Genomic DNA, 9,585 nt, shown 5'->3' with positions numbered 1-9,585 from the left:
ATATGCAACCAATGCAGCTTCCAGTGGACAGGACTGATGGAGAGAAAGAGAGTCTACCAGAAATACAAACTTTGTTTTAATAGGAAATCCTCCAAGATGGATTTTCCTGCACTTTCTAAATGCATCTATACCTATTGAATGACTACAGACTTCGAAATGTTTCTGTCTGAATTGTGAAAATCATCCCAGTCTTACACAGGAAGGACCAGGTCCTTTGATCAGGGAAATGTCTCTTTGGTCTTCAACAGGGAGGGATTGATCAATTTGTTCCCAAGACCAGAGATTTTATCTGTGAGTACATGTATTTATTCTACAAAATAATTACCCTTGCCTTCACTTCCCTTTGGTAGGAGATGCTCCCTGTCTCCTGCAAGCTGTTACTCTATCCCAGGTATCTTTTGAGGTAAAAGGAAGAGAGAAAGGAAAGGTTGAATAAGAAATCCTCCTCAGAAGGGGGAAGATGAGAAGCTTTGGTCTGTCTGTCCATCTGTGAGCAGCTCTGTGGCTGTTCACCTGCATCCTTGCTGTCCTGGGCAGGCAGAATTCCTGCATTAGGAGACGAAGAAATGCCATCAAGAGGTAGCAACAAAATATTGCTTCCCTTGACCCCAGTGCTGGGCTGGCCATTGAGATGTGCTTGTGGTGAAAACCACTCTGAATTTCGTATCTTTTCTGCATTTAAAACGGAAGCTTAATGTATTCTGTGTATTTTTGTTGGCAGATAGTAGTGATCATAAATTCCTTTTAATACAGTATTTCCGCACCAGCACAGCCTTAATGTGCAGCGTACCTGGCTGTACTCTGCGGGATGCTTTGATTTCCCTTTGGCAGCTGCATTTTATTCTGTCTGCCCCGATCAACAGCAATTCCTCTTTCTCCATGTAGCCTCCCAATCCACTCCTGGTGTGGAGTTTTAGTGCTCTGCTAGGACCTGGGCTAGAAGGGAAGGAATCAGTGTCTGCTGGGCTCAGGGGTTCCACCTCCACTGTGGATCAGAGCCAGCCTGGCAGCGGAGGGACACCTTGGGTGGTTCAGGGTGGCATTTCTGGGAGGAAAAGCAGCACTTTAGGGATGCTGCTGGGTGGTAGGGGGATCAGTGATGGATATCCCACTCCTCACTGTGCAGGATGGGGAGGAGCTGCTCCCAAGGAGGAGCATATTTCTCCAGCTCCCAGTTCCTCCGCAAGCTGGAGCAGTGCAGTGCTCTGAAATAACGTGACCTTTGCTTGCAGGTCAGGCTGTTCCTGCAGGGTCACACATGCGGCTGAACCTGCAGACAGGAGAGAGAGAAGCCAAGCTCCCAGACAGAGAAAATGGGAAAAGTGACACAAGAGAAGAGAGAAGAAGGAAAAGGTACAGACATACAAGGCATTGGGTTATGTGGGCTATGGGATTCATGCCTTTTATTAGAGGCCAGGTTCCCTGGTGCACAAAATTCCTACCTCTTCCTGAGATTTCATTGCTGGGTGAGGAGCTCAGCAGTGCTGAAAGCAGAGGCCTGTCCTTTGTGTTCCCTCTGGGATGGCAGTGGAAGTGTCCTGAGTGCACATTCAGAGGCACCTTCATGGCTTCCCATGCCACGACACCAAAACAGCTTCCACAGCGTTGGTGGAGTTCTCGCAAAATCTTTGGGTTGCCCTTGATTTGCAGTGTTTGGGGTGTGATGGTTCTCTCTGTGGTGTTTAGACCTAGGTACTTCTAGGGGGCTGTCTTTTGGAATTTATCTGCTGCAATCTCAAAACCTTACTCCTGTACTGCCATGATGACATCTTGTTCTACAACATCCAAAATGTTTTGAGCCTCTGCTCAAACTAATGTTTCATCCATGTAATGAAAAATGATAGCATTAGGATGTCTTTTCTGCACGGGCGAGGGAATTTGGGCTCCAAGCCATTGACAAATAGCTGGGCTCTTCTTCATTCATGAGGCAATATGGTTCACTGGTACCTCTGTAAAGGTGCTTGTTGATTTAGGGACAGAAAAGGCAAAACAGATTTGTCATTGGGATGCAAGGGGGTGTCAAAAAAGCAGTCATTTAGAGGTATAACAACTATCTGCCAATCTTGGGGTATCAGGGAGGCTGAGGGCAGGCCAGGCTGGAGGGTACCAACGTCCTCGATGTCCTCGTTGATTTTCCTGAGGTGCAGCAGCAGCCGCCACTTGTCCTTGCCAGGCTTTTTTATGATAATGAAAGGCGCATTGCAGGGGCTAGTAGAAGGTACAATGTGGCCCACAGAAAGCTGCTCCTGCAGGAGGGACTGCAGGGCCTTTATCTTTCTGCCTGGGAGAGGCCACTGATCCACCCATATGGGGTCGTTGAACTTGCAGGTTGACTGAAGGGTGGCACACTACTCAGTGGCCCCGTCTAGAAATCCTGAGGTGTTGATAGGATCTCTAGTCTCGTCCCCAACTGGGACAAGAGGTCTCTTCCCCAAAGTGTTATTGGTGCCTGGGTGATGAATGATCTTACTGTAGCAACTGTGCCCTCAGGTCTTTCCATGCAGATGGTGTCTTGATTCCAGAAGTTGGTAGTGGCTCTCCCAACGGCTAAAATTACCCCAGCCACTGGAACCAGGGGCCATCCTTTAGCCAATCAGAGGGGGAAAGTACGGTGACTTCAGCTCCTGTATCTAATAGTCCTGACAGACATCTCTTTCTCCCTTTACATGACAAAGCACACTTTAGAATGGGTCTATTTCTGCCTGTAATCTGTGCCCACATCACCATTGGATCAGGTGGTGTGGTGATCATGTCCAGTAGGAGGTTGGCTCTGGCTATAACTGTTCCTTTTGGAATGAAAAGGGGAGGGTCTAAGCAAAGAGCCTGGACAGTTATCTCCTGCAAAGACGTCAAGGCGAGTACCTCAGGTAGTAGAGTGAGTGTCTCCATCCCTTCCCTGGTGTTGGTTAAAATCAAAATGTCTCTGGGCCGTTCTTCAGGCCCGTACTGGCCTGTTGGAATATGGAAAAGAGAAATATAATGGAATGGAAAGGAAAAGGCGCCTACCAGCTGCATTTGGGTTCCAGGGCACAGCTGTCTTCTGTCGAGTTCTTCTGCAGTGCTCGAGTTTTCCCGATGGATCTGAGAAGGTCACTGTGCTGGTTCTCAAGGATGTCCGGGAGAGTAGGGCAGGACAGCCTCGCATTTGGTGTCATCATGTGGGACCTTTCTGCGTCTGTGTGGGGTTTCCTGCAGACCACTGGTTTTGCTGGTGTTGGCAAGCATGTGGACAAGGGGGGCAGTGAGGACAGTGGCTGTGACACCTAGAAGGTCCCTAGTAATAGCCTGACACAGCTCAGGCTAACACAGCTCAGGGAAGGTGTCTTGCGTCATTCTCAGCTTTAGTGAAATCTTCGTCCCTGGCTAGATGGTCTTGTGTTAGGTGTGCCTGCCTGTCTTCTCCAGCATAGCTCTTTAATAGTTGTAGTAATTTTTTCCCCATTCCTTCCCACAGAATAAATTCAGTGGGAGAAAGTAGGATGTGCATAAAATTGAGCAGATCGTGAGGCACCATAACATGTTCAGAGAAGATGGCATTTAACAAATTATTAAAATATGGCGAGCCCCGCCCATGGTCTTTTGCTGCTTTACAAAGGTCTTTCATCTCCCCATGTGTGACAGCTTCCCATCGGGGGTTAGCCCCCCTCTGGTACTGCACCGGTGCTGCTTGTATTTTAGCTACCAATTCCCAGTCCCCCTCTTCAGCCGCTAGCTTCCGCATTCTCTGCCAAGAATGCTCAGGCTCATCCTCAAGGTGGGATGAACTTTCCCTCTCCTCTCCAGAAGAGGCAACCTGGTCTTTGGCAGAGGAGCGGGGCCTTGGGGTGACTGGCCAGGCCCGGTGCTGCAGGGGCCAGTGCTGTGAGAGCCCCCTGTGTGAGAGCTGGTGAGAGCTGAGCTCTTGGGGACAGCGCTGTGCCCCAGGCCAGGAAGAGCAGCAGTGCCCAGTGCCAGGAGTGGTTTCAGTGGGAGCCCCTGTGCACAGGGACCCCCAGCCCCAGGGTGGCCTTGCCAGCACCCCCAGGGACCTCCAGCCCTGGGAACCTGGATCAAGAGGAACCCGGATCAAGTGTGCGAATGCTGCCTGTGCCCAAAAGAATGGCCAAGAGAAGTGAGGTTTTAAAAAAAACATTATTTATTTGCCGAAGATCGGCAAAAGCTAGGATTGACAGAACATGTTTCATTATAACAATACTTATAACAACAACAATGTACAGAAAATATTTACATGGGATCTGATGGACTAACAATCTTCAAAACATATTTACAGAAATCTTCTAATGTAGTGAACATATTTACAAGAAACTTGAAGCTTTTAAACATATTTACAAAGGAGTGGAATCTGTGCCATGATCTGTGTCAGTCCTGGAAGAAAGGAAACAGCAGAGCTGGACTCAGCTGCCAGCACTGGGCCCAGCAGGGCTGGCAGCTGGGCCCCAGGGGCTGGGCCAGGGCTGGCAGGGCTGGCGTGGCCCCAGGCAAGCGCAGGGCAGGCCGGGGCTGGTGCTTGTGGCAGCACAATCCAGGCCCCCTGCAGGCACCGTGTCCCTGAGCGGGGCCATCCAGCCCAGCCCCAGCCTGGCATCAGGGGACCCAGAGTGTCTGTGGGCAGGGCGTGGGAAGCAGCTGCCTGTCTTACCTGTAGGGCTCCATCTTCATCCAGGGACCATGGGCTTCTCCTCATCCTTCTCGTCCACTTCCATTTCCTCGATGTCATCCTCCTCATCCACCTCCATCTCTTCAATGTTGTCCCCCTCCTCTACTTCCATGTCCTCAACAAGATCTTCCTCGTCCACCTCCATCATCTCCTCCCTCTCCAGCTCCATGTCCACTTCCATAGCCTCCGCAATATCTCTGTCAATCTGCATGGGGCAGCACAATCTCCCATTGGGCTTCCTGTCCCACACCATCCATTCCCACATGGCTGCAGCCTGCCCATCCACGGTGCCCCCTGCCTGGCATGGCACTGTACCTCCATTGGCACAGAAGAGCACATCCTGCTGGGATTGGCGCTCCAGAGCAGGCGGCAGGAAAAGCCCAGGCAGCAGCACCAGCTCAGCAGTGACGGGCAGAGCACACAGCGAGCGGCAACTGACCCTTGGCAGCCAGTGAAGTGTCTGCTCTGCTCGTTTCCAGGTCCTGGACATTCCACCTGGAACCCTCTGGGAGCTGTGATGTCACTGAAATTCCATGGCCACTGCGTAGTGGGACATGGCGATGGCAGAATGATCAAATCCTTGAATGGTTTGGCTTGGAAGGGACCCTAAAGCTCATCTGGTTCCAAGCTGAGCAAGCTCCCAGCAGAGCAGGTTGCTGTGGCCCCTGTCCAGCCTGGCCTTGGATGTTCCTGGGGATGGGGCATCCACAGCCTCTCTGCCCTGGTCCCTCTGTCAGGGACAAGCACCCTGTGAGTAAAGAACTTCTTCCCATCATAAAATCTCTTCCACCTCTTGCAGTTTGATCCCATTCCCCCTTGTCCTGTAACTACACTTCCTGACAAAGAGTCCTCTCCCTCTTCCCTTTGGGTTAGTGTCATGGTTTGGGCATGGCACAGAGCCAGTGCCCCCAGGAGAATACCCTCTCCCTGTTGTCTGCTGTGAGATGTGACCAGGAATAAGCAAAGCAGGCTCCAGCTTAGAAATGAAGAAAACTTTATTACCTAAACTACAAGAGAAGAAGGAAAAAAACTATAAGGGAAAAAATTGAAAACCTTATAAAAAGCACTTTCCTCCTCCCCACCACCAAAATTTCCCAATCCAATACATTCCCCCAAATCACCAACTGCCCAGTCTAGCACCACCCTTTAGAATACTCATACTTCAGTCCATGAAGAGGAGAGGAGTCCTTCTTGCACCACAGGCTTCCCCTGGAAACATGCTGAAACCTCGTGTGCTTCCATGTCACTCGGCACCGCCCGGAAAGTCCTTTTGCCATTTGTGACATCTTCCTTCCATGCCCAGTGCTCTCACCACTGTGCATGGACCAGAGCTGCTTTTAGGGTTGTCTTTTAAGGATGCCTTGTCTCACTCCAAAAAGGCACAGTCTCTGCTTTGGGACATCTGTCCCCTGCCATTTTTCCCCACACTCTGGGGCCGAGGGGTCCCCACAATGAACCCTCCTGGTTCTGAGGCACTGCCTCTCCCTAAATGCAGTCTCTGTGTCACAGGAATAAAACTGGTTCAGTCTATGGCCAACAAGAAAAGTCCAGCCAAAAGGCCACTCCAATCATCTCTCTCCCCACTCAGCCAGTCTTCTCCACTTCCCTTGGGCCAGGTCCTTGTTATCTCAATTCTTATCTCTCTTCTTATTCAGCTCCGAGGAGGATCAGCATTTTGGTGAGGTCCCAATCATGAAAGAAAGGGGTTAAAAATTTCAGTCTCTGCCTGTCCCAGAGCTCCGGCACTCTCACACTCGCTGCTGCTCTGGCCTGGGCACCTCCTCCCTCGCTGCACTCCCCCCCTTCTCCTCCTTGGCCGGCTGCTATCACATTCGTCGTCACCGGCTCTCCCTCTCTCTCTCTCCTGGGAGGCTGGGGGGGAAGGGGGGGGGGGCTGCCTGATGCCTCCTGGGGCTCCTCCACCCTTCCATCCTCAAGGGCCTCCTCACCCCCCATCTCTATCCAGGCCCAGGCCTACCACATGGCTGCCCCTCCCCCGCCCAGCACCAGCAGCTGGACGAGGGAGGGAGATCCGACCTCTTTCCCTCGAAGTCCCAAGGGAGAACTCCCAGGGCCGAAGCTCTGGTTTTTAACCCCTGTGTGTTCTTGGAGGTGTGTCCAAACCCCACTGGCCACACCAGGTGCCAATATCAAAATCCAAGCACCCATTGGTTTGACCACAGCATCCCAGAATTCCCACTTCTTCCTGGTCAAACCGCCACAGTCCGGCTGTTCCTGCAGGGTCACATGTGTGGCTGAACCTGCAGACAGGACAGAAAGAGAAGCCAAGTTCCCAGACAGAAAAAAATGGGGAAAGTGGCATGAGAGGTGAGATAAGAAGGAAAAAGTAGAGACATGCAAGTCTTTGGCTTAGAAGGGCTTCGGGATTCATGCCTTTTATTAGAGGCCAAGTTCCCTGGTACACTCAGTTCCTGTGTTGCAGCCTGCCCACAGCCAGCCTCTGTGAGTGACCTGCACTCCCAGGGCTGGGACCACACTTGCTTAAACTGCTGGTGAACGAGGCGATAGAGGCATCTTTGTGTGGAACTCCAAATACTGTGTATTGTGATGAAGAGGGTCCAGGGAGGGAGACAAAATCAGGCTGGGGACACAATATGGGATTTAACAGCGCATGATCATTACATTAAGCCAGGACCAATACGGTACAAGAGAGTGGGGACCATTTTGGTGGGAGCACATATAAAGAAAATACAGCGGTTGAACTGGGTGATGCCAACAAAAGCTGCTGCATCACCGTGAGCCTGCAAACGCCCATGGGCGAGACCATTGCATTCAGAGCGGTGTCTCTCTTTTACCTTGGTCACTTTGCCCTGAGGTATTACAGTTCCAATGGTAGACCCCTGGGCCTCCCCATTACCCCCCTTTTTGTTTTCTATAAAGAAGGCTTCTGCCATAGAGGTTTGCAGGAATTTAGCAAAAAAAGCATACAATAACCAACACAATGAATACAAAAACAAAGCCCACAAAACTGTCTTAACTTGAGATGAAAGCCAGCCTTTCATCCCCCAGTGTTTGAAAAGTCCACTGAACCAGTCGCTGTTGCCTTCTGTCTGGATCTTTTTTCCTTGATCTTTTAGCAGCCTCATGCTCTGGTATACTGACTCTCTATGTGACAGCAGGTAGAAAAAACACCTGCCTTCAAATGCCTCATAGCCATGGCCATGGACAAGAACTTGTGGCTTGTCTGTGGAAGCACCCAGCTAAAGGCATGCAGCTCAGTGAGGAGCATCCAGATTCCTGCTGCAGCAACAACAAATGGCAGCATCCTCTGACTTGAGCGTATTTAGTATCTGGAGGCTTGGGTGGCCTAAAAGTAAACAGATAAAGAGAGTAGAAGGTGAAACGTAAGTTCTGGTCACACTAAACTTTTTCTTCTGTAAGCCAAGGGTGTGAACACAGCTTATTAGAAGAATCCTATAATAATTCTAAAATACAGCTTTTACAAATCTCAAGTCATATATCCTGGTTAGTGGTGTCTGAGTTATCTTGGTCTTGGTGTGTGTGGTCAACGCTGCTTAGGAGATCTTCGTCTGTCGTTCTCCTTCTTCTTTTCCAGGCTTCTGCTGTCACTCTTCACCTTTCATTTTGTTCTTCTGATGGTGGCTCTGGTGTTTGCCTCACCATTCCCAGTGACAGTTTTATGTTTCTTGCTGGGATCGATCTTGGGCCTGCTGCTGTAGAGACATGGGCATCTTCTCTTCCCCAAGTAATTAATAGGAAAAGGCCCATAATTTGTTTAGATTCAGGTTCTTTGATCAACACAGGTGGCTTTTCTTTTAACTGGGCTGCAGTTGAATTAGTAAAATGCCTGATGACTGGGGGAGTTTTCTCCATAAATGAGTTGTTCAAAAAGTTGAACACATATAAGGCTCTGGCCAGTCTCTCAATAGGAGATAATATCTGGACTCCCCCTCTGTGTTGATCAAGAATCCTTTTGATGGATCAGTGAGCCATCTCGACTATGGACTGTCCTGTGGAGGAGTGTGGTATGCCTGTGGCATGTTTTATACCCCACTGCTCAGAAACTTGTTGGAATCAGTGCAAGGTATAAGCAGGAGCATTATCAGTTTTAATTTCCTGTGGAACTGCCAAGGTGGAAAAAACTAAAAAAGTAATGTTTTATAGCATCTTTTGTTTTTTCACCAAAATGTGCAGAGGCAAAAACTGCACTGGAAAAGGTGTCGATTGAGACGTGGATGTATTTTAGTCTGCCAAAAGGGGCTTAGTGTGTGATGTCTGATTGCCAGATGTGGAGACTCTCTCATCCTCCTGGATTGACTCCAGCTCTGACAGAAGCAAGGCCATGTTCGTGACATTTTGGGCAGGTGGCTACAATGGATCTTGCCTGGTCTCGGGTAATTTTGAACATCCTGAGCAGCACAGGAATGTTTTGATGGCGGAATTGATGGCTGATCCTAGCCTGTGTAAAAATTATCTAAGGCATATTGCAGTGGTTCAGATGTTTGAAGTAGCCAGTTGAGGTGCTCTAGAGTGAGGAGTAAGTATGTATTCACAAGGTCTGTTCCTACAAGGAAACACTGACGCTCTCTATTTTTCTGATTGGTTGTGCAATAATTTTTTGTAGGGTTGTTATTTTTTTAGTGGGTTGGTGTGCTCTGAGAACACATTCAATTTTTATGAGGGCATCTGAGATAGTTGAGTTCCACTGAAACAAAAATTCATGGAATTTTGGACATACACCAAGGATTGCCAGGGAGAAAGGAAAATCAGGGCGGTATCTGTGTGCCTTTTTAGTTTGAATCACCCGGGATACCTTTTGCAGAGTTCCTTCGGCCTCCCGTGTCAGTGATCGCAGGGAATCGAGTCCTTCACTGCCTTTAAGGAGCAGCAGGAACAGTGGCGCGAGATCTTCTGTGGTGATCTCAGCACTGAACGTACCCAACTGA

This window comes from Melospiza melodia, unplaced genomic scaffold (genome assembly GCF_035770615.1).
Source record: "Melospiza melodia melodia isolate bMelMel2 unplaced genomic scaffold, bMelMel2.pri scaffold_48, whole genome shotgun sequence".
In the NCBI taxonomy this organism is placed as follows: Eukaryota; Metazoa; Chordata; class Aves; order Passeriformes; family Passerellidae; genus Melospiza; species Melospiza melodia.
Note: the sequence above shows the minus strand (reverse complement) of the source record.